Here is a 27,942-nt window from a genome sequence, read left to right as displayed (position 1 = left end):
ATACTCTAACTTCCCGAAAAAGCCAGAAGGTAAGACCAATGCCATAATGGGAGGAGGGGGAAACAGAGTTCAACCATATGTTATCGTACCTTACCATCAAGATGCTGCCATCGCACCCACGCCATATCAACAACCATTTCAACAACACCAACCATATCAACAGTTGGCTTACCAGGAGCAACCATATGAACAACCGACTTACCAACAACACCAGCCATATCAACCACAAGGGTATCAACAACAACACCGAAATCAACAACAACACGTTCAACAAAAATGTCAACCTAACCAACAGGGGGTAAGGAGGACATAAAGACATTTTGATCCTCTTCCAATGTCATATAGCCAAATCCTTCCTTATCTGCTAAAAGGTAGATCAGTTACCTTGAAAGAGTCAACGCCTACGATTCCCCCTTATCCATCAGGCTATGATGCCAATGCTCACTACGAGTATCATATGGGTACCCAGGGCACACAGTGGAGAATCGTAAGGCTTTGAAATATAAAGTTCAAGACCTAATTGACTGTAAGGCAATCTCCTTCGCGCTAATCATCCCAAATGTTGCAACAAATCCCATGTCGGTGCATGCAGGGTTATCAGTGAGTTCCATTGAAGGGGTTGTCGAAGATAAGCATCATACTGGCCTGAACAAGCAGAACGGTCTCAAACTCTGAAAAAGCTAAGTCTGACAGCAAATCAAGAAAGGAAAGCTCGGTTCCTCAATAAAGGCAATCATTAAGCCATATTACCATTTTTGCATTCTTGTATTTTGTTCTTGTTTATCTAAGTATTGTTTGCTTTAAGCATTGTTATTTGTATTTGGTCTTATTAATGAAATGATTATGCATGTTTTGAATCAGTCTTTTCATATTCACTCATCTTTTCTCATTTATTACAAAGCATAAACAGATACTTCTCCACTTCACTTTCTTTATCATACTATTATTTTAGCAAAATTGGAGGGAGAATGACGAAAACAAAATACCCATAATTGCTAACGATATGCTTTTGGATAAAACCCTACTAATGATGTACAAGCATTATTTCAAATCCCCAAACTTTGGAGAGATAAGGAGTTAATCCATAGTTAACCACTTCGATCTTAGAAGTAGGAGTTTCTTTCGTATCTAAAAAACCCTTATGATTAACCCAGGGCAAGGTAGTTTTCAGTTAATCTGACCATGCATTTGAATTACAAGATGATACATCCCATATGGGGATCAACCACATGATATTATTCGTACACGTCCTGAAGTGTCGAAGGATTCAAGAAAAATCCAAAAAGTTATGATGGTTGTTCTTCAATGACCAATGACTTGGCAATCATAACCCTTCAGCAAAATCGAAAAAAAGAAAAAGCTTGCTAAGCGAACGCCTCAAATAGGCGACTTGGGCAAAAATTAGGGCAATCTCATTGGACTAAAAGCTTCAAAAGCGGTCCAGGAAAAAATTAGGGATCGAAGAGCAAAAAAAATCAAATAAATGAGGTTGTTAAATCCTCAGCAAAAAAAAAAAAACAAAATAATATTTCGTGATCACCATATCAGAATCAAAGTGCCACCGACATCCATGACAAAAACAAAATAAGGTGATTGTCATTTCAAGAAAATCTTAAATCTTCATATTTACACCGTGAAACTCTCTTGTAAATTAAAAGCGTATGTTGAATTAACCGAATGTAGGACTGGAGATCATCACAAATAAGGGATGGGTTAAAACAAATTTGAGATTTATATCCTTTGTTTTACAAACCATGAACCAGGCCACATTACAACCCTCAAAAGACCTAATTGAAACAGGGTTTATTCTGAAAGCATACTATGACAAGGTTGTATAAACCGAATCCTTGAGATTTGCTAATCTTCTGTATTGATATCAATATTCTCGTTGTATCTTTCACACACTTGCTAAATCAGCACTGCATTTGGACTAATGGTCCATTTGTGACACACTATCACATCATTCTAATAAATGATTTTTTTCAAAACTTGCATGAGCATCACATTAAAATTACCATTTTTGAATGAACAATTTTAACTGCAAGTCAGTACTTAGCATCAAGGAAATTAAAAAGAAACAATCATAGAGGAACTTGAACATTCGTTGGTGCTGACTCAAATCAAAACCACCTCATAACCGTATGGATCAAGGGCATGGTATCCAATGACTATGTTGACCTAAGAATTGGTCACTCTAAAATAAATCCATAAGCATCAGTTGATCAGGGAGGGAAATAATTTCAATGTTCAGTCAATCTAAGGAAAATCTCTTCAAGGCTCGGGCTCGGGCAAGTTACCTCAAGATCACAATGAAATCCACCCTCCAAAGGTCAGTATATCAAAGGAAAACTACTCTAAAAGTTATTTAATAAGGGGGAAAACACTAGAAGAGTTAGACACTGGGGCAAATCATCTCAGACCATGTCATGGCATAATCGTTCCCAAAACTTCCTTTTGAGGAAAACTCTTTCGAATACCTAATAGACTGCGGCAAGACAAGTTGAAAAAAGGCAAGTTCATTTCATACTTACAAGTCGATCAAGCATATCGTGCCAGATAATAGTAATTATTGGTTTCAAACAAGAGATCACGCTAGTACAACATCATATAATCCCCTAGCAAGAAGCTCTAGGGTTGAGCAAAAGCACAATCGTCATGCATTGATCACATCGCTACGCTCATAAAGTCTTTGGCCGACTGTCATGGCATATCGGTCAAGGAAGTCAAGGTTCTCTTAGGAATAAACACATAACATATCAGCAACAGGTCAAACTTTGGGCACTAAGAGCATCCACGACCGTATCCTCCGAACATCGCATCGTCAAAGACCGGGTGTTGGGAAGTCAAATGTTTTCACCAACAAAAGTCCAATTCATATTGGCAACTTCCAAAAAAACCAAACTCAACATTTCTGGCATCATCATAAGACCAAATCCAATCGACATTGGTATCTAGAAAATATCTCACCTTCGGAAAAGGGAGACCAATCCCAAATATCCAATAATTTATTTGCATTCAAACATGCATCACATGCATCATTTCATGCATAGTGTTCCCGCCGAAAAGAGAAGTTTAAACAAAAATAAAAAACTATGTCATGCATCACTTCGTACATAACATTTTTGCTATGATGAAACATTATACGAAATTATATCAATCACGTGGACTCCTACCTGAAAAATATCCCCAACAGTTGCATCCCAACATCAGTGCATGCACAGTATTTTCACTAAGGTGGAATACCATGCAAAAATCAAACGCACATAACATGAATTAGGATCTAGGGTTAATCATAAGTATCCAGGTCAATCCCTAGTTAAGTCAGTGGTATTTTCTCTGAGTGAGTTCCTACCCTGTGTTGTTTTCTCATTGGGCGTTCCCCATTGATTTACTTCCTTCAACCTCTTGTTGTTTATGATGTTATCCTCAGCTAAGTCAGTGGTATTTCTCTGAGTGAGTTTCCACCTTGCTTGTTTTCTCATTAAGCGTTCCCTAGTGAGTTGTTTCCTTCATCCTTTCATTGATGGAAGTTATATCTTTCAATGAATATTTCCCTTCAACCTTTTGTTGATAAGGATGGTGTTCCTTAATAAATCTTTTTCTTCAACCTTTTGTTGATGATATCCCCAAGCAAGTCTTATCCATTGATCTTTCAATATTACCCCATCAAGTTTGTTCTATTGGCCTTTTGTTGATAGTCTCACTACCTAACAAGTCTTTTACTATCATCCTTTTGATGATATTAACTTAATCATTAATATAATAATAATTAATTTTTTGGTGATGTTCATCATCCTTTTAGTGGTGGAATTTTTTTGAGAATTGGTATTTCCTATCATTCTTTTGATGATCTTTGAAGTTGTGATCTAACCATCATCCTTTTGGTAATTGCGATCTTTGAAATCTTTGTGGCTTACCATTATCCTTTTGGTAATGACAAGTTTTATTGTGATAACCGTCATCCTTTTGGTGATGGTGATCTTTTAAGTCTTGGTTTAACCAACATCCTTTTGGTGATGGCGATATGTGTCATTGTAATCTAACCATCATCCTTTTGATGATGAAAAATTCTTGAAGTTTAATTTAACCATCATCCGTTTAGTGATGCCGACCTTTGTCATTATTATGTTATCATCATCCTTTTGGTGATGGCAAATTTTTGTCTGTATTATCTAACCATCGTCCTTTTGGTGATGGAAATCATTGAAGTTGTGGTCTTACTATCATCCTTTTGGTGATAGCAAGTTTTGTTTATTGATCATACCTCCATCCTTTTGGTGATGGTGATCGTTAAAGTTGTGATCTTACTATCATCTTTTTGGTGATAGCGAGCATTATTGTTGATCTTACCTTCATCCTTTTAGTGATGGTGATTATTGAAGTTGTGTACTTACTATCATCCTATTGGTAATAGCAAATTTTGATGTTTGATCTTACCGCCATCCTTTTGGTGTGGGAGATCCTTAAAGCTTTGGTCTAACCCTCATCTTTTTGGTGATGACGATCTTTGCAGTTATTTTGATCTTACTATCATCCTTTTGGTGATAGCAAGTTTTGTTGTTTGATCTTACCGCCATCCTTTTGGTGTCGGCGATTGTTAAAGTCATTGTGAATTAATCATCATCCTTTTAGTGATGGCCATTATCCTCTTGGTAATGACAATCTTTAAAGTTTGTTTAACCATCATCCTTTTGGTGATGGCGATGTTGTTTTTGATCTTATCATCATCCTTTTGGTGATGGCGATCTTTGAAGTCATTTTGATCTTAACATTATCCTTTTGGTGATGGTGATCTTTGAAGTCATTTTGATCTTACATCATCCTTTTGGTGATGGCGATCTTTAAGATTATGATCTAACCATCATCCTTTTGGTGATGGCGATTGTTGAATTCGGTTTAAACATCATCCTTTTAGTGATGGAGATCTTGGTTTTGTGATGTTACCCTCATCCTTTTGGTTATGACAGTCTGTGTAGTTTGATTAGTATCAACTCGAGGGTTAATATTAATCCAATATCATATCCCGATAAACTCGTTTTCTTAACTTAATTTCATTTCGTCTCTGCATTTTATCTCTACATTTTATCACGGTATTACATCTATGCATTTCAAAGGACAAAATTTGGGTTATTTAGTATTTAACTATCTCCCACTGTGATCATATGAAGAGTGGCATTCTTCATATTCTCTGGTTGAAGATATTTAAATAGGGGCAACTGTCGTACCCCAATTTTGTCATAACATTTTAAATTCATCTAATACATGTTCCTTTGTCAAGTTTTATATTTTTAGCCATATGCCTTTTTAGCATCAAATAAAGTCACTGTAATTATGCATATATGCATATATAGTAAAAAAGTTAACATAAAGTCAATATTTTACATGTTAAAGAAATTGACTAAAATTGTATTTTTTTTAATTTTGCACTTTAAAAACTAAATTCACGATCATTTGATTTATCATCAAAATATCCATTTGAATTTTATTAATCATCTTGAGGCATCATAAAACAAAAACCAATGTTTCTAGAAGGCCTAAAATATCTCTTATTTATTACATCATTATTCCAAGCATATATTATATCATTATTCTATGCATATATTATATTATTATTCACTATTTAATTAAATAAGTTTCTAGAAGACACTCACACTCTTTGCATAATTCCTAAACTACCATTTTTAGAGCCTATAAATAAAACAATTCTCATTCACAAATCTCACCACCAATCATTCACAAAAACTAAGCCAAAACTCTCTTCATTTTTCTCTTTATTTTCTTTCAAGTCATTTTTTTTATTGAATAGGTAAGATCTTATGCTTATTCTTTATTTAATTCTAATGTATTTTTACTCTTGCTTTATTTATTTAGTACCTTAATCATCACCATTTTGCATGGAAACTCAATTAATTTTAAATCACGACTTGGAAATTATTCTTGAACCTCCATAAGCAAAAGTGATTTATTGTTGTTTAAATGACTCTTATACTTGTTCTTTATTTAATTTCTATTGCATTCTAACTCTTGCGTTATTTATTTAGTACCTTAATCATCATCATTTTGCATGGAAACTCAATTTATTATAAATCAAGAGTTGAAAAGTGTTATTGAACTTGCATAAGAAAAATGATTTGTTGTTGTTTAAATGATTTTTATACTTGTTCTTTATTTAATTCTATTGCATTTTTACTCTTACATTATTTATTTAGTACCTTAATCATCATCATTTTGTATGAAAACTCAATTTATTATAAATCAAGAGTTGAAAAATGTTCTTGAACCTTCATAAGCAAAAGTGATTTGTTGTTGTTTAAATGACTCTTATGCTTGTTCTTTATTTAATTCTATTGCATTTTTACTTTTGTTTTATTTATTTATTACCTTAATCATCATCATTTTGCATGAAAATTCAATTGATTATAAATTACGAGTTGAAAAATGTTCTTGAACCTCCATAAGCAAAAGTGATTTATTGTTGTTTAAATGACTCTTATACTTGTTCTTTCTTTAATTCTATTGCATTTTTACTCTTGGTTTGTTTATTTAGTACCTTAATCATAATCATTTTTCATGGAAACTCAATTAATTATAAATCAAGAGTTGAAAAGTGTTCTTGAACCTCCATAAGCAAAAGTGATTAGTTGTTGTTTAAATAGCTCTTATGCTTATTTTGTATTTTTACTTTTGCTTTATTTATTTAATACCTTTATAATCACCATTTTGTATGGAAACTCAATTGATTTCAAAATCAAGAGTTTAAAATATTCTTGAATCCCCATGAACAAAAATGGTCAAATGCAAATTGATATTTGTTTTACATAAATAATATATCCAATAACTTCTCAACATCACTCTGAGCATAAATCCATAGTTTGTTTGTCATGAGGGTGGATAAAATGGTCAAATCAAGAAAATATATGCTGCTGTAATTTGTTGATTTTAGATTTTTTTGTTTATTTTCTGATTTTGAATATACCATTATGTTTGTGAGATCTAGTAGATAATTTTTCATTATTTATTTTCTTAATTTCATGAAAAATTGAGAAAGTTATGATATTTTTTACGTTTTCGTTGTAACCATTTTCATCTATTTTTGTTGTTACGGGATTAGTAACCAAATGTGGGGTTACGGAAGATGAAGTCTCCCCACACCCCTTGATTGTCCATCACACCCCTGTGACCCCCCTCCTTTGGGCATAGAACATTTTTCTAGCTACACCTCCAATTTTCAGTCAGTTTTTGTCTTTTGTCTTTTTATTTATTTATTATTTTCTTATTATATATTTATCTATTTATTTTTGTTCTTTCTTTTATTTCTTTTAGTTTTTTTAATTCGTTTATCTCTTGTGTTGATAGTGTGCCCTCCCCCTTTTATTATTTCTTTTACCTTTTTATTGCTTTATTTTTTAGATTAATTTACTGTATTTTTAGTTGATGCATAATTGTTAATCCAAAAAGACAAAATGACTATTAAAATTAACCTTTCAAAAATACTAAAATGAAAGGTGGTTGATCAACATCAAATACACTTTTCAAAATCATTTCAAAATCCCTTTCCGTTTCAAGTGCAAATTAAAACTTCGATCTATATCGAGTATTTTATCCAAATTAAACTAAGATACTTAATTATACTTAAAACACCATTTCATTTAGAGATGAAAATGGAGATGCTCTCGAGCCTTCGATTCCTCTCCTCAATTGTTTGGGTTGAGTTCCCTTACTCGAGTATTCAAACAATTGTCATCTCTTAAACATTTCTAATCCAATCAAACCAAAATCATTTTTACAATACCTTAGACGAAATAGGGAATGGTCTAGAGCCTTCTATTCCCTTCCTTAAATACTTGAAAACGAGTTCCCTTACTCGAGCATTCGAGTATTCGTCATCCATTCGAAATACCCTAACACTAAATCATTTCATAATTAAGGATGAAAAGGGAGATGGTATAGAGCCTTCCATTCCTCTCCTCGATTACTTGAATACGAGTTCCCTTACTCGACTATTCGAGTAATCATCATCCAACAAAACACTCAACACATCAAACCTCTTTTTCTCGCCCCCGTACGATCGAAACCTTTTCAGAAAGAATATTGTTTAGTCCATTCTAATGTGAATATAAACAAACATTTTAAGTCTCAAATTGCAAGCACAAGCAACTTTTAACCATTAGAATGCGATCTAAACACATGTTCACTAAAACAAACAAACCAACAAACTGTAGCACCCCGAACTACAAAGCTTTGAGTTCCTTATTGCACCTTAGGATACGTAGGAGTGAGACCCTCAATCTCGTCAAGCACCCTAATAAAACATTTTTGCACCCCTTTCTTTTGTACATTTTATCACTCGAAGAAAATAATGAACATAAGCTAAGATTCAATCGCAAGTTTAACTAAAAGGTTCCTGTTGAGTACAACAGATGTGAAGGATGCTAATACCTCCCCATTGCATAATCGACTCCCAAACCCTAAATTTTATTGTGACAACCATCTTCTTTCTTCTTAAGGGTTTTATCGATATTTTCCCTTTCCTTCATTGGAATAAATAAAGTTCGATGGTGACTCTGTTCGAATTATCATTTTTTCCGCAACCATCACGGAGGATCGTATTTTTCGAGATGTAACAGTGGGATGTCGATTTCATGTCATACATGGATGTGGAAAGATTGATTAAAATTGAGGGTTATGTAGACATAAAGTGATCAGAACCATGTCTTCAGGTTTGCATATGGTCTTAAGCCAATGAATAATGTTAATGATACATTGCAGTTTATAAAAGATGTTATAGGATACGAGGTGATAGATATATATGTGGAGAACAAAGTATCAGAACCTCCTGTGATTGTGGATCCAAGTGAAATAGATAACTACATTGATGAGGATGGTGTATAATATACTAGTTTTAGTCATCCTAATGTTAAAGTGAATGAGCCTGGAATTAGTGAGGGTAATGCTTAAGTTAATAATGACCAAGTTGAAATTAGTGAGGGTAATGCTGAAGTTAATAATGAACAAGCTTAAGTTAGTGAGGATGATGCTGAAGTTAATAATGAACAAGCTGAAGTTAGTGAGGGTAATACTGAAGTTAGTAATGAACAAGTTGAAGTCAATGAGCCTAATATTGAAGTAGATAATGAACAAGTTGAATTAAATGATGATGATTATGTTGCAAGTGATTTTAGTGAGTATAGTGATAATGAAGTTGATGGGTCCAGTGAAGATTATGATGAGATGGACTGGACCAAAGTACTAACTCCTGAAACTTTAGGTGAGGCTAGTGGAAGCAAAGGGCAAGCTGATATGCAACATGAGGAATGTGAGGATTCTGGTCATTTATACACACCTCCTGGGAGTGATGATGATGAGGATGTAGTTAAGTTTCCAACTTATAAGAGTGGTGAGGGAAATGGATTTTAATTAGGAATGATGTTTACAGAGAAAGAGATGATAAGAGATGTTATCAAAGAATATGGAATGGTAAATCATAAAAATGTGTTCATCAAGAAGAATGATGCCAAAAGGATGGTAATTAGGTGTATGACTGGTTGTAAGTTCTACTTAAGGATTAGTAAAAGGAATGGGAAACAATATTGGCAAATTGTTAGTTATGTTGATGAGCATACATTCCACATAACAATACATAATAGGTATGCTAAGACTACATGGCTTGCCAAAATATTTGGAAATGTCCTAAGGCATAATCCTTATATTAAGCCAATAGGTCTCATGGTTTAATCTCTTGAGAGGCGGGGAGTGAAGATATCACAAGATCAAGCATACAGAGCAAAAATGAAGGTTATGTGTCATACCTTAAATTTTACCCTGAGTTTTTTCACTTGCATCAGCATAGCATAATCATTTCATTTTATCATGCATTCGTTTAGTCAAAAGCATTCATCAAGGTTTAGATGAAAATTTAGGAGTTCTGGCATTTTATCTGGTCTTGATGACATTCATTCAAGTCATATGTTGATTAAGAAGTCAAAAGACTTGATTTCTCAATCTCAGTGTATCGTTTATTTCCATTACATCATGTTTCAGAGGTCCAGAGGGTGACAATCAAGAGTATTATCATCATCTGAATTTTTGTAGAGTTCTAATCGTGATTGAGAATCAAAAGAAAATGGTCCAAGAGTGATTCATTTGGATTTGATTGTCTACTCACGATTATTCAACTAGTAATTCAATGCATCCTAATACATTTGCATTTTACACTCATCACAATATGCATTTTGTTTTGCATAACGCTTAAAATATCGCTCGAAATATTTTTTCGGATCTACAGACAGACCGGTCAAATTGTTTCTCAACTGTACATCGAATAAGCAGGCGAAAAATTTAAAGATCAAGCTTACAAACATAAATTTTCTTAATCTACGATTGACGTGCTCGTTTTATTTTTCCGACTACTTTTTCGGTCACATTCTGATAAGCCTGAGCATTTTAATCGATCATTTTCATTTCAAAGCCCGATAAAAACCTATATACTTCCGAGAATTTTATTTCGCGCTTATCGTTGCGATGCAGCTAATTTATTTTTTTGGATATTTTTGCCCCCGATTTTTACTCATTTTTATCCTTTTTATTTTATTTATTTTATCAAAATGTTCACAAATAATAATTAAATTTATTTGTGTGTTCATTTAGATTTTATTTTAATTATTTAGTTTGTTTTAATTAATTTTTTACTCTTCTTATAAAAAAAACTCCAAAAGGAGTACTTTTGTCAATTTTTTTTTATTAATTAGCACATATGATATATATTTGAAGTTGAAAAGTGATCAGAGAGGGGACCAGTAGCTTCACACGGCGCATGGGGCTTGGTTCTTTAGAAGAAAGTAAAAATCAAATATAAAAGGAGTTATAACTCTTATGAACAAAATAAAAAACAAAAAAAGGATCATAACTTTTTCTTTCTTCTTACTCTCTCGCATACACAGTTCACCTTTCATCATCATCTTCCACATCCCTTCAAACTCTTCATCACTAACCACGAATATCACCACCATCTTCATACAAAATGACCAACCATCATCATTATAACCATCACTGCATCCTTCAACCACCATCATCCAAGACAACCTTCGTCTCATGAACACACCTCTAAACCACACCAACCACTTTTTTCAATCATCTACCTCCTTACAATCCTCCGTCTCTTACCTCCACTCAACCTTGAGCGTCACCACCTTTACACCATCCGAACACCCTCTTAATCTTTCTGCATTACAAGAAACATTTCATCATCAACAACAACCACTTCATCATCAACAACAATGATCGTGTTTCATCAAACCAAACACCACCATTTCACCTCTCTTCTTCGACACACAAACACAACAACCTTCAACTCACCAAAACCTTCATAATCACCCAAACAACCATCAACATCATCGAACACGAAACTCCCTCTGCCGTGATTCGTAACCCAAACGCGATGTCATGCTAAACACACCTCAATTTTGCTCCGGCCAAATCCGCCGTGCAAAACCCTTCAAGTTTCCACGAAAACCAACAACCACCAAATCTCCCTACATTGTCGATTAACAATAGTAACCGCGAGCACCACCATCATTTTTTCGTTTTCGATCGATAGATATTATTCTTGAATCTATTTGCATTGATTTGTTCTTGTTTATTTAGATTTTAGAGGTGTTTGCTTTTGATTTTTTTAGAGAGATCAAGCTTTTGGGTTAACTTGTTTGATGTATGTGTGTGACAAGGGAGAAAGCTTGAAAGCAAGAAGTTTCTTTTCTCCCTTGATGTTTCACGGCTAACACACTTGAGAGAGAGAAATAATATTTTTTTAAAGTTTTATTATTGTCTCTAATACATGGTATACTCAATAGAGAATGTTTTGGAGAAGAAGAAGATTGTGTCTTTTTTATTTTTATTTTAACTCCCTTGGACACATGTCACAAGATGAGAGGAGAGTTTTGGATTTTTTTATTTATGAATCCTCTCTAAAATCCCCAAGTGGCACCGCCCTTTTTTTCTTTCTCTCTTTTTTATTTATTTAATTTTGTTTGTTTTGTTTATTTTCGTTTTACTTAAATTTATATTATTATTATTTATTATTATTATTATTATTATTATTATTATTTTTATTATTATTATTATTATTATAATTATTATTATTATTATTATTGTTGTTTTTGATTATTTATCATTATTATTATTATTATTATTAGTATTAGTATTGATTAAATATTATTATTATTATTATTATTATTATTATTATTATCATTATTATTACTATTATTATTTATCTTGATTATTATTGTCAATTTTTATTGTTAATTTTTATTATTATTGTTAGTAACATTTTTAAAATATTATAATTGTTATTATTGATCATTATTATTGATTATTATGTTTATTAATTATTATTGTTAAATAATTATTATTTTTTGCTTATTATTATTATTATTATTTGTTATTATTTATTATTGATTATTATTATGTGAAATGCTAATTTGTTATGAATAAAGATAAAAGTGGATGTCCATCCTTATTCTTCTTTTCATCTTCCTATTCTATATTAATAACTGTGATTTTCCATCTCCCTTAGGTCCTATAAATAAGATTCACATTGCAATGTAAAGTGTAATTTTGAAGAAGATAATATAATATTACTTTCTCTTTCTCTCTTTGATCTCTATATTGTTTTATTTAGTTTTATAACATATTATCAACACGAAGCTCCCATGTATGATTCTTTCGCTTCCATCTCGAATTAATCTTGAACCATCATTTGTTTAGAATCATGGAAATAAGAAAAAATAGTTGAGTATATGATATAATTTATTTAACATTAGAAAAATATACTATTATTGATGACTTTTTGTAATTTTAAAAAGCCGTCAAAAGTTTGTCATTTCAGAAGAATGACACAAATAATTTTAACGCATCCTAGAAGGATGATTATAATTTTTAGATCATTGTTTATAACAAATCATTTATATAATTCCTGAAGAATTTATAAAGCATGTCATCCCTAAAGGATAGCAAAATAACATTGTATGGTTACTGAAGAACTTGTAGCGCTCTATTTACTATATTTCATTTAAGATGGAGCAATACAATTTTTGTTTCTCATAAGGAAGGAAGTTGAGAATTTTTTTTGTTAAAGTAAACACTATAGATTATTAGTTGTTATTTTTAGAATACCATAATTTATTAATCCTTATATTTATTATTGTGTCAAGAGATTGAAATTTGTTTGAAATATTCTTATTTCTGATTTTGATCGAGTTAGCAATTTAGATCTTATAACAATTAAAAGAAAATGCGAGATGTATTTTATCACTAATTTGATATTTTTTAAGTAGATAATTTTAAGACTAATGTAACAATTCAGTTTACTATTCTGTTACTTTAAATATTGAAATTTACAAGTGTTATTTTAAATATTGATATTTAATATTGCCTTTATGATAACTATCTCATTGTAATATTTAATACTTAATATTTTATCTAATTTTATTTTTTATGATATAACTAAGTATGTCAAATCTTATGAAATTGAACTTTGGGGCTCTTGATATTTCGAGAAAGAACTATTTGACATGGGCTCTAGTAGCTAAAATTCATTTAAACGCATAAGGTCACGACGACACTGTTAAAGAAGAAAATAAATCATCTTGGTGGAAATCTCCTTTTTAGTTATTAAATAAGTGTTTATGGATGTTTTGAATTTTATTTTCTAATAATAATAAAGTGTATTTTCTACTAGTTTATTTACATAATTTATTGTTTAAATGACTTGTGTTTTAAAAGTACACTTATAATTTATTGTTAAAAATTATTATTGCTTTTAGAATCAATATGGACACTAACACTAACAATGAAGATATGTGTCTCGCTGACATTGCAACAACCCACACAATTCTCAAGAATAAAATATATTTCTATAAATTAGTGAATCGAAAGACTGATGTCAGTACTATATCTAACACCTCGAAAATAATCAAAGGCTCTGAAAGAGCCAATATGTTGTTACACGGAGGAATAATATTGCACATTGATAATGCATTATATTCCCCCAAGTCTCATAAAAATTTATTAAGTTTCAAAGATATCCGCCTAAATGGATACCATATTGAAACAGAAGATGATGGAGGGGTTGAATATCTTTGTATCACAAAACACAATTCGGACACAAAATGTGTAATGAAAAAGCTATCAGCTTTATCATCTGGCTTGTACTACATTTATATCAGTACAACTGAAGCACATGCAACTATAAACAAGAAGTTTACAAATAATGATAAATTTCTAATGGCATGACCGATTGGGCCATCCCAGTTATATAATGATGCAAAGAATAATTGAAAATTCATGCGGTCATCAATAACGAGTATGAAATTATTCAATCAAATAAGTTCTCATGCAGCTCTTGCTCACAAGGGAAGTTGATAATTCAGCCATCACCAACAAAAACTAGAAAGGAATCTATCAATTTTTTAGAACGTATACATGGTGATATTTGTGGACCAATACACCCATCATGTGGACCATTTAGATATTTTATTGTTTTAATTGATGCATCAACTAGATGATCACATGTTTGTTTGTTGTCAACTCGCAACCAGGCATTTATGAGATTGCTAGCTCAACTGATTCGAATAAGAGCTCATTTACCTGATTATCCTATCAAGAAAATACATCTTGGTAATGCTGCAGAATTTTGATCTCAAGCATTTAATGAGTATTGTATGTCTATTGGAGTTGACATCGAACACCCAGTAGCACATGTTCATACACAAAATGGACTTGCATAATCATTTATTAAACGAATAAAATCAATTGCAAGGCCACTTATTATGAGATACAAACTCCCGGTTTATGCTTGGGGACATGCAATTTTGCATGCTACAACATTGATTCACATTAGGCAAACAAGTTACCACATCTTTTCCCCTTTATAATTAGTTTTTGATAAAGAACCTAATATTTCCCATCTAAGATTTTTTGGATGTGTTGTGTATGTTCCAATTTCTCTACCACAACGCAATAAGATGGGTCCTCAAAGGAGAATGGGAATATATGTTGAAAATGAATCTCCATCTATTGTAAAGTACCTTGAACCAATAACATGAGATTTATTCACTGCTCGTTTTGCTGATTGTCATTTTGATGAATCAAATTTTCCAGCATTAGGGGGAGAGAATAAGAAGCTGGAAAAAGAGATCAGTTGGAATGAATTATCATTATCTCATCTTGATCCTCGAACAAAACAATGTGAACTAAAAGTTCAAAAGATAATTCAGCTGCAAAACTTAGCAAATCAATTACCAAATGCATTCACTGATCTAAAAGGTGTGAGTAAATCATATATACAAGCTGCAAATGCTCCAATAAAAATTGATATCCCTATTGAACAATCCAATGAGTCTTAACCACGTCTGAAGCGTGGCAGACCAATCGGTTCCAAAGATAAAAATCCTCGAACAAGAAAGAGAGCTAAGAATAAAGATGACCCAAGTGAGTATATAAGAAATCTAAAAGAACCTTCAGACATAATAAACATTTCATCTCTAGAAGACATTGATCAGGTACCTGAAACTCATGAAAATAAAGAGATCTCGATAAAATATGTCCAAAATGAAATACAGTGGAACCAAAACGAAGTCGACATTGATGATGTTTTTGCATATAATATAGCTCTAAATGAGATAAATGGAAAAGAGTATCAAGAAACAACGTCTATCAAAATTTGTAGACAAAGTGAGGACTGGCCAAACTGGAAAGATGCAATTAAAGCAGAATTAAACTTACTTTAAAAAGATAAGTTTTTGGACCTGTAGTCCGAACACCTCAAGGTGTGAAGCTAGTTGGATACAAATGGGTTTTCATACGAAAATGAAATGAAAAAAAAATGAAATTGTGAGATACTAAGCTCAATTGTCGCTTAAGATTTTCGCAAAGACCTGAAATTGATTTTGATAAGACATATTCACTTGTAATGGATGCAAGCACTTTTTGATATTTAATAAGCCTTGTAGCACATGAAGAGCTTAATTTTCACATGATGGATGTGGCAACAACTTATCTGTATGGTTCACTTGATAGTGAACTTTACATGAAACTCCCTGAAGGGTTCAATATACCAGATGCACACAACTCTGAATCTCGAGAAAGCTACTCCATAAGATTGAACAAGTCTCTCTATGGACTAAAACAATCGGAACAAATATGGTATAATCATCTCAGTGAATATTTTCTTAGAGAGGGATATACAAATAACTCCAATTGCTCTTGTATTTTTATAAAAAGATCAGGAAAGGAATTTGCAATAATAGCTGTCTACGTGGATGACATAAATATTATTGGAACTCCTGAAGAGCTTCCAAAAGCTATGAATTGTTTAAAGAAAGAGTTTGAGATGAATGACCTAAGAAAGACAAAATTATGTCTAGGTTTGCAAATTGAACACTTGGATAAAGGAATATTTATACATCAAGAATGCTATATAGAAAAGGTGTTAAAACGCTTATAGATAGACAAATATCACCCGTTGTCTATTCCAATGGTTGTTAGATCATTAGATGCGGAGAAGGATCCTTTTAGACCACGAGAAAAGGATGAAGAATTGCTTGGTCCTGAAGTATCACATCTCAATGAAATTGGAGCAGTAATGTACCTTGCTAATTATACACGTCCTGATATATCATTTGCTATCAATCTATTAGCAAGATACAGTTTTTCACCTACACAAAGACATTAGAACAGAGTCAAACATATACTTTGTTACCTTAGAGGTACAATAGACATATGTTTGTTTTATACCAAAGTATCCAGATTCAAATTAACAGGTTATGTAGATGCAGATTACTTGTCAGATCCTTATAATGGTAGATCATAAACAGGTTATTTATTTACATGTGGGGGTACAACTATTTCATGGAGATCGGTGAAACAAACTATTGCATCAACATCATCTAATCATGCAGAACTTTTAGCATTACATGAGGCAAGTCGAGAATGTGTTTTGTTGAGATCCTTAATTCAACACATACAAAATAATTGTGGTTTATCTTCTGAAAAATTAAATACAACAACCATATATGAAGATAATACTGCATGCATCACTCAATTGAAAGATGATTATATTAAATGAGACCAGACAAAACACATTTCTCCAAAGTTCTTTTTTACTCATGATCTTCAAAAGAGTGGTAATATAAGCATCCAACAAATATGGGCATGTGATAATCTTGCAGACCTTTTCACAAAGTCACTCCCAGGTAGAATTTTTAATCAACTAGTACAAAAGATTGATCTTCATCAACGGAATGATCGTTAATGAGAGAGAGAGAAATGAAAGGATATTGTATTCTTTTTCCTTCACTAGATTTTTTTCCCACTGGTTTTTTTAGTAAGGTTTTAATGAGGCATATCCTCAATGGACATCCAAGGAGGAGTGTTATGAATACAGATAAAAGTGAATGTCAATCCTTATTCTTCTTTTTATCTTCATATTCCCTATTAATAGTTGTGATTTTCCATCTCCCTTAGGTCCTATAAATAAGATCCACATTGCAATGTAAAATGTAATTTTGAAGAAGATAATATAATATTACTTTCTCTCTTCTCTTCCTCTCTTTGATCTCTATATTGTTTTATTTAGTTTTATAACATAATTAATATTATTATTAAACACAATGGATAAAAGTTATGACTGGACTTGAAAATTGAGGAGAAATTGTTATGTATTTGCTTATGAGTACCCTTTATTTGTATTTTTTGTTTTTGCTATTTTGCAAAAATGGACATGTGAAAGAATAGGGAAATGTGTGAGTTACTTAAACGTAAGTGTTCGAATTCTACTCTTTAGATTAAATTTGGATTTTAAAATTCGAATTAATTTAAAAATTGCGTGATCCTGATTTCACTATGGATGTTACTTTTTGAATGCGTTAGAATTTCAATCTCCGAAGTTTTTTAAGAACGCACTTTAAAGATTATTTTAAAATTCAGAATTGAAATTTATTTTTAGAATTTCTATAAGGTGCATTAGTAACACACATGAGTAACCCCCTCAAGAAAAGCTAGGCATTTGGGCCATTTAAGAGAAAAATAACATGCCTCAAGCCCAACATAAGTTTTCTATTCACACCTCCCACTACGAAACTAACAAACTTCTAATTTAACAACTTTTATAATATTTTTGAAGATGGCAAATTCAAGTTCACAATTAATTAATTAAATTAAATAAGATAGAGAGGAAAGAAAAAAAAAGTGTTACGTCAATAAACATGTGTAATATTGTGATAAGTGTTTTTTTGTGTTCAAGGTTAGATGTTACATCTTAGCCTAAAAAAGTATACAAGTAAACAATGAATTGTATATTATATTATTACATTTTCAAGGTCAAAAACAAAATATTCTCATTTTGTGTGTGTGATTTACGGCGCCCAAATTATGACCAGTTCTTTTCCTACTACTTTTTAAAAACCACCAAGTGATTCAAACTATGACCAAAGTCCAAACACAGCATTATTACTTTTACCTCCTCAGTCACTATGATCCATATACAACATATTTTGCTCATATGTTTCCTACTTCATAATTTCCATGTAACCATTTGCAACAACATTAATAACAACACAGATAAAGATATACTTCTATCTTTGAAATCACAACAATAACAACACAGATAACTTAGTAATAAAAATTTCTCCTTTGATTTGTACTAATTTCTTTTACCATATATTGGTTCATCCAGTTTTTGCAATTTAACCATTTAAACCACATGCATTCAGATTTGGACCTTTAATCTATCTATGTACATAGCACGTGAAAGGAGCATTTGGAATACGAAGGACGGGCTCTGATATAGAATCGCTTGCAGAAATTATGCCAACAGATCGACAATGATATATATATATATATATATATATAATATATATATATTATATATATATATATATATATATATATATATATATATATATATATATATATAATATATATATATATAATTATATATATATATATAATATATATATAATATATATATATCTATATATATATATATATATATATATATATATATATATGGAAGTATCATTGTAGATCACCTGATTGGATGCACTATCAACAATATCACACACTTCAATAAAAAAACAAGTCACAATTTAATGTCTGGCTTCTAACATGCTTATAGACAACAACAAAGAAATATGAATAATTTGAACTTCCATTAAAATGAAAGTGAGGTGATCCTAAAAACTGTTAGATAGGAAATAGTACTATTTGGCACATTAACATGTGTCCAAGACCCTATAAGAATTAATCAGTACTTTATAAACCAGCAAGATATGCATGATTCTTTTCTAGAATCTACATTAGTATAAGAATTCTATACTTCAGTGTGTTTGACTCGAAAGATTTGAGTGACGAGAAACCATATTAGAGTTTTGTTAGTTTGAGTTGGAACATTTGAGGGATGACAAAACATATAAGACTTCCGTTGACTTACAGAGAGAGTAGTTTGGGTTGTTAAGAGTTATTTTTCTCTCTAGTCCTATTGGCCAATGTTGGATTAATATATCATACAATATATTTTGGTCTTATGTGTAGCGGTAAATTCATGACCATTAAATTATGGATAAATTTAACGTCAATAAAACCAGATTCGCTACTGCGCTTTTATTATTTCCAAAGGAAAAGGGAAAAGTACGAACAAAATCCGAAGATAAGAAATTTTCAAATCAAAACTAATAAAATGCCAGAGATTACAGGTAAGGGGGTTGGTTACACAGAGGGAATGTGCTAACACCCAAAGTGTCTTAGGTACTCCTAGGGAGCAATTCTTTATGTGTGTATGTGTTTTGGTATAAAAGATGTTTGAGAAAAAATAGAATGTGAGGATGAGAAAAGAATTCATTGATTATATTTTTGTGTTTGACAAGACCTTCGGACTTGTGCCTACGTACCAACATAAAAATGAGGGATCAAAACCTTGTAGTTCGTGGTAACCATTTCAAAATGAGTGGATTGTTTTTAATCAAAAGTTAAGTTAAAAAGATGCACAAAGGGCCCAAAAGTTTGAATGAGTGTTATTTCTTTTTGTGTTTTGAAAATTTAAATCAATATGATTAGATTCATTTACAAGTTTGATTTAAGAAAAAAGTTTAAAAATGCAATGACATAAGGCCAAAGTTTCTAATTTGCAATAAAGTCTAAGTTTTGAAATCACAAGCAAAGAAAAGTTTTTAAAAAGGGGAAGAGATTTTGAAATTTAAGAAGTGGGAGGAAATGAAGAGACTAATCCTAAACATAAAATTAAAAGTTAAAAGTTGAAAAGATCTGACAAATGAGATGCAATCTAACAGACAAGAATGTCATATAGAAAACCCACTTTCCCTTTGGACTTTGAATCAAGCAATAAACAACAAGCAATTAACAATATGAAGATTGAGGCATCAAATAAAGATAACCATATCCAAGCAAGCAATTCCATAGCTAGCAGTCTTCTTATGTATCAGATGAAATACTCCTTGATTAACTCAGAATAAAGCATTAGACACAAAATCAAAATAACATTTGTATCAATACCATGTAGCAGATGAATTCATGTGGATCTCAATACTTGCATCAGATGAAAGCTCAAATCACAATAACTTGGTCTAAGAAATGTTGGCATTGGCCAAGTCCTTTTTTCTCATGCAATGTTACCTAATTCTAAGTCCAAAAGTTCAAATCAAACCCAACAGTCAACACAAACATTTTTTAGGGTTTTTGTTGTTTATTAAGTATTTTAAGGCCCTAAGACCATGACCATAAACAAAATATACAAACAAATATATACAATCACAATATATGGCTCAAATGAGCAAAGTGAAAATGGCATAAACATAAACAAGTTAAATGATATGTAAAATGACAAATGAAATGGTAAATGACTTGAACTTAAATGGCATAAAGTAAATGACTTGAAAAATAAAAGCAATATTAATACAAGTTAATCAAATGTTAGTTGATTAGATGTTAGTGATGTTTTGCTTTTTTAATTGATTAAGTCATTCTTTGGAGAACACTCAACCCTCTATTCACAAGCATGGATCTCTGAACCAAGACATCTTCCAAAGGAAGGAAAAAAGACCAAGTTTTCACATAATACCATGAAAGGAGGGAGACTTACAATATCACTTACTAGAATGCTATGTATATAGGGTCAAATTTAGCTTTATGTTAAGCAATCGTAATTGGACTTATATAGAAGTCACAACTATCTAAGGCCGAGCAATAAAAATTTAGGTGCTAATGCATGTTACAGATTTGGTATAATGAACTAAACTCCTAAAACATACCACACACTAAAAAAAAGATCAAAAGGATGGACCTATCTCATCCATACTTTTATTGGTTCATCTAACACAAGGTTATTGATGAACCAATTAGCCTTAGGATATTGAGAATTCATTGGTCAATGAAAAGGGTGAGAGAGAATGGGATTGAAGATGAAGAAGGAAGGGAGATGAGAGAAACATAAATTGGTCATGGGAGGAATCTTATCAAATTAAAATCATTCATTCATTTTGGGAGATGAAATGCACATTTCATCAATCCCCTAAACCCAATGATTTTAACTCAACAAAAGTCAAATCAACATTGATCAAGGCCCAAACACATAGTCAAACATCACAAGTCAATAAAAATTGCTCAACATAATTTTTATACAATTAATCAATTAAAAATCAAATTAAAAATGCATTTAAATTAAATTTAGTTAGGTCAAAACCTAAAATCTCTTCTAAAAACCAAATAAATGGCCAAGAGATTTATCCTAGGTCAAACAAGGTCAAAGGACCTTCGACAATTTTTTTTTAATGATTTTTGAAAAGTCAGAAGTATTTTTAAACAATTAAAAATATGCACAAAAATAATTAATTCATGAAAAATATCAAAATTAATCCAAAAAATAATTTTAATCCAGAAAATGAAAGAGGAAAATATTTAAAGGTTTTGGTGAAAGTATCGTATTTTTTGGATTAAAAATGAAATTAATATGAATTAAACGAAATAAATGGATTAAACATAAAATCAGAAGTTAAAATAAAAATAGAAAAAACAAGAGTCATCAGATCTCCCTCATTAATTGAGGTGGCAGATCTGATGGTTGTGTGCGTGTCATCCATGGTACACCTTAGTCAACGCGCTACAACAATGATATTTAAAACCAATGGCTATGATTAAAACATTTAAACAAGATCTGATGGTTGAGAGGCGTGACAACACACCACCGGAGCTAGGGCTCCGGTCTTCTTCTCCGGTGGACCTCATCAGACTGGTCCATCATCAACCATCACCAAAATGAAAAACAAGAACATGGATTTAAAGAAAAAATGCTCAGGAGCTCGAATCTGGCCTCAATTTTCTCCAATTCCAAGTATATAAAAAGATACAGGGATTTGAATTTTGAGGATCATGAACTGAGTTGCTTCGATTTGACTTCAAAGTAACTCAATCTTCTTGCCTACATTGATAGGACTTCAGACAACCAAAAATCACAAAGAATGGTGAAGAATTGAGAGAGAATCGAAGAGATGAAGTTTCTGAAAAATCACCTTCGAGTTGATCCAATTTCACTTGATCTTGATTTGGATTTGCTTGCTTTCTCTTCCTCTTGCTTGCAGAAACCAATTGAGATGAAAAGGGAAGTGAATTTCTTGAGTTTGAATTTCCAAATAGAAGATGAAGTTCAAGCTCGATTTCAAGAGAAACCTTCAAAAGTTATATAGCAGTGAGGGTTTGGATCTAGTAAATCTTGAGTAGGGTGTTGATGTTGATTCTGAAGCCTTGAGCTTGTTTAAATAAGCAATGAATTTGATTTTCGCACCACTTGAAATTTGGCCAAATTTAGAAACTTCCTTGCATGGGTGCATGGGCAATGACTTGGGCCTAAGGACTGATGTAATCCAACTCCAATTCGTGTGCAAAGTGTACTAAAGTCATCATGTGGAAGCATGCAAAGAAGAATGATCATTTGAATCCAAATCTTGCCAAAACAATTCCCACAATGGAGCTATATGCAAGTCCCTTAATTGTGATCCAAATGAGATGATCTTGGACTTTTTTGGAAATGTGAGGTCAAGGGAAACAACTTTCGTGTAGAACACTTTTTCATTTGAAGCTTGGATAATGATGAATTTTGAGGTGGAAGTTTGGGAAATCAAACATATTTGAAAATTTTCTAAGTCCCAAGTCAAATGTTCACTTCTTCCACCTTGAATAACTTTTTCTATGGACTTCAAATGAAAAAAGTTCATTCATCAAAGTTGTATCTATTTCAAACCTATTAAATTTGGTAACAAATTTTACCTCATTTGGATTTGGCATGAAGGAGTTATGCATTTTAGAAGTTGCGGAAAATCACTTGTTCAATGGCATTGGTCCAAAAGTGACCTATAACGTTTGCTTTTGGAACATGCATTTGCAAGTTGAATTTGAATTTCTTCAAAGAATAAAATTTAGATAGTACATCTTGAATTTTATCATGAAACTTGAGTGTCATTTATGTCATAAAAAGTGAGCAAGTTATGGTCCTTGGAAGTTGACCTCCTAACTAGGGTTCAGATAAAATGACCTATAATATTTCACCATAAAAAAATAACTTTCCAAGCAAAAAGAGCTCTTTACCTAAACATGAAAGTTGTTTGGAATATCATTTTAAGTAACCTTGACCGTGGAATCATTTTCATATGACAAAAATTGTAGGAGATAGGGTCTAGGGAACCCCAGTTTTGACCTGTTGCCTTTCTTTGGTCAACCATCATGAACCATCTTGCTAGCTTGATATTCTCTTGACTTTTGGGACTCATGGAGGATCATATAGGTATAAGATGATGTAATATGAAGTATCCCTTGAAATATTTGATCAAATATTGAATAAACTTGATGAGGAAGTCACACAAGATACCTAGATGAATTAGGGCTTCCAAGGCAAACAAGCTTCAAACTCTTGGTAAATTCTTGATTAAAATGATATGTGAAGATCAAGGGGATCCACATATGATGCCTAAAACCAATGTAAACCATTTCTTGATTGAACTCCTTTCATTGAGGGTTTTAAACCCTAGATATGAGCTTGATGGAGCATGGGTGAGCATACACACTACCTACAAAAGAGTTAAACTACACATTGACATATTTTTGGTATTTTGGTTAGTAAATAATGAAAAACAAAGTATGATACAATCAAAAGTTCTTGGTGATCTCTCCCAATGCAAACCCAATGAATGGGGGGGTAAGGAGGCTACCAAGGTGTGATCCCAAGGCTAATGCATATGATGAGATAACATGAGGGATCTTAGGGTCATAATTTGGGGTCTTACAGCTGCCCCTATTTAAGGACATTCTAACCGAGGAAGTGAAGGTTAAAAATATTTGTATCGACTCAGTAGAATGGACTTAAATAACAACAATAGAGACAAATTTTGGTCCCTAAGAAACCTCATGATGCATATGATATGAATGTTAAAATAAATCTCTATGGGGAAAATATTTCCACAAAGGAAAAGAATATGGAGAGGCTGAAAGTCCATAGGAGCATAATGCATTCCATAAGGAAAACTCACTGGGGAGACAGAGACTCTGGGGATAAGAAGTTGTGCGTAGGCGAGGCTACGACTTAAAAACTCCTGGAGACACGAGGGGGATTTCTGTGAAAATAAATCAATGGAAGGACTTGGTCGGGGGTAAAGGTAAAATCTGCAGGGGAAACGGGTAAATCAGAACAAAACTGAAATACTTGAACCAAACAGAGGATTGACGATTTCATTGAGGAAATATACACTCAAACTCAACTAGGGAAGCATGAACTTCAACACAGGAATACCAGAAGTATATTATCCATTACCGGTTACTGGGTAGGAAGATAACATACTCTGAAAGAGAGACACCCGTTACCGATTAGGGTAAACATATCAAGATTGACTCGCTGAGGAAAAAGAGGTGTGTTCGTTACCGGTTACTGGGTAAGAACAACCTGTTGGGGGAAAATATAAAATGGGATTTACAACTATCGGTTACTGGGCAGAAGACCAAAGAAAGAGAATATTTGTCAATGGTTAAAGTGAAGATATCAAGGATAGACTCAAAGGAAAAATATCCTTCATTGGTTAAGATGACCATATCAAGGATATACTGCCAGGGAAAGGTAAGAATTATATCTATTAGTTACTGGATAGAATACCTAAGAGATAATATATGTCACCGGTTAGGGTGAACATATCAAGGATAGACTTAGCAAGGGAAAACATGATTTATAACTATCGGTTACTGGGCAGAAGACTGCAAAGAGGAGAAAACCCGTCATCGGTTAGGATGAACATATCAAGGATTAATTCTCTGGGGAATGGAATAGGGATTACAACTACCTTTTTACTGGGGAGAAAACCATAAAGAGAATATCTGTCACCGGTTAAGATGAACATATCAAGGATAGACTCAGAGGAAGAATATCTGTCATCGGTTAAGACGAACATATCAAGGATAGACTTCCTGGGGAAACGTAAAATGAATCTGCTGGGAAAAAAAGAGGAAGTATATTACTATTACCGGGTATTAGGTAAAAGTAAATTACTCACAAATCGAAAAGAATATTACCAGTTACTGGGTAATAAACTTTCGAGGGACCAGAAAGAAATGGTCAAACAAATACTCGACCCGATGAGGATATAACTTAGGGGGAGTGGTCCCATCCAAACAATCAACTGGGGAGGAAACTGAAATAATAATCATCCACGAGGAAATAACTCAGTGGGGAATGAGAAAGGTTAAGTTATTTATGCTTAAGGGGCTGACACTCTACAAATAAGGGAGGACAGACGCACCAAATCTGCATGGAGAAATAATATCACCATAGCAGAGGATCAGAGAATAAAGAATAAATGGAATATCATGCATAATGAACTATCTGATGTATGAATGTGTATGTATATATGATTGATGATAATGCTGATAAATCAATCACAAAGGATACAAACGTCACTGATTTGAATCATCGTTACAACACTCGGCTAATCTCGACAGGATGGAAGCACCAACTGGATAAAAATGCTGGGGATGAATATAAGTCATCCATCTCTGAATATCTCAAACCTGACTGAGGAAGGAGAAAAGATTTGTTGAGGACCTGAAATGTCAACTCTGCGGGGAATTTTAGGTCAACACCATACCAAATGGGAGCCAACCTTGCAGAGGACCAAGAGTACTGCTCAAGAATCAGTTTTGGCAGGGATCTGGAGTGAACTCTACTCGGGACTTGCGGGAAACAAAATATGGTGTTGGATTTATGCAAACCGTTGAGAATATGCGCCTACAACTCAGTTGGGGAGGCGATTACGAAACTCGGCCGGAGAAACTGAACCTCTAGTTTTTCCATTTTTGTTTTGTTAAGTTTCCCCACCTTGCACCTTAGTCCCACTACAACCCAAAAAGCCCTCAAACAGTGTGTGTTGTGTGTTTTTATTATGAAGGTATCTGTGATTCAAACCTAAGAGTTGAATTTGCATACTCTATCTTTTTGAGTGAAAACACTTTGATCCTGAGAGATTTGGTGAGAGTGTAAAAAGCTACAGGCCAAAAGGTGCGTCAATGTGAAAGTGTAGTGGAAGTTGGAAGTCGGGAAAGAGTAAAACAATGAATGAAAAGTGAACAGGGAATCACGAAAGATCATAGTAGCATTGTGGATGCAGAATTTGGGGGTGACCGTCTATAGCGGTAAATTCATGACCATTAAGCTATGGATAAACTTAACGTCAATAAAACCAGAGTCACCACCACACTTTTATTGTTTCCAAAGGAAAAGGGAAAAGTACGAACAAAACCCAAAGATAAGAAGTTTTCAAATCAAAACTAATAAAATGTCATAGATTACAGGTAAGGGAGGTTGGTTACACAGAGGGAAGGTGTTAGCACCCAAAGTGTCCTAGGGAGCCCTTTTTTGTGTGTACATGTGTTTTGGGTATAAAAGATGTTTGCAATAAATAGAGTGTAGGGATGAGAAAAGAATTCATTAATTATATTTTCGTGTTTGACAAGACCTTAGGACTTGTGCCTATGTACCAACATAAAAATGGGGGATCTAAACCTCGTAGTTCGTGGTAACAATTTAAAAGTGAGTGAATTGCTTTTAACAAAAAATTAAGTTTAACAAAGGCACAAAAGGTCTAAAAGAGTTTGAATGAGTGTTAGTTCTTTTTGTCTTTTGGAATTTTAAGCCAATATGATTAAGTTCATTTACAAGTTTGATTAAGAAAAAGAAGTTTGAAAATTCAATGACATAAGGCCAAAGTTTCTAATTTGCAATAAAGGTCAAAGTTTAGAAATCACAATCAAAGAAGTTTTTAAAAGGGAGGGAGAGATTTGAAATTAAAGAAGTGGGAGGAGATGAAGAAACTAATCCTAAGCAAAAAATAAAAGTTAAGAGTTGAAAAGATCTGACCAATGGGATGCAATCCAATAGACAAGAATGTCATATAGAAACCCAATTTTCCCTTGGACTTTAGAATCAAGCAATATCAATACACAAATAGCAAGGTGAAGAGCAAGGCATCAAATAAAGATAGCCACATCCAAGCTAGCAATTTCATGATCTTCTTCATAATATCCCATGCATCAGAATACATACTCTTTTAATGGCTCAAAATAGGGCATTAGACACAGGTTCAAAATAACATTTGCATCAAGACCATGTAACAGATGAACTCGAGTGGGATCTCAATACTTGCTTCAGCTGAAAGTTCAATTCACAATGACTGGCTTCAGAAAAGTTGGCATTCGCCAAGTCTTTTTTGCATAGGGAATGTTGCCTAATTCTAAGTCCAATGTCTCAGATCAAATCCAACAATCCACACAAATCTTTTTTAGGGTTTTTGTTGTTATTATGTACATTAAGGTCAAAAGACCACAAACACAAACAAAATACAC

Source organism: Lathyrus oleraceus, chromosome 5 (assembly GCF_024323335.1).
Source record: "Lathyrus oleraceus cultivar Zhongwan6 chromosome 5, CAAS_Psat_ZW6_1.0, whole genome shotgun sequence".
In the NCBI taxonomy this organism is placed as follows: Eukaryota; Viridiplantae; Streptophyta; class Magnoliopsida; order Fabales; family Fabaceae; genus Lathyrus; species Lathyrus oleraceus.
The sequence above is the reverse complement of the archived record's forward strand: the minus strand, read 5'-3'. Positions refer to the sequence as shown.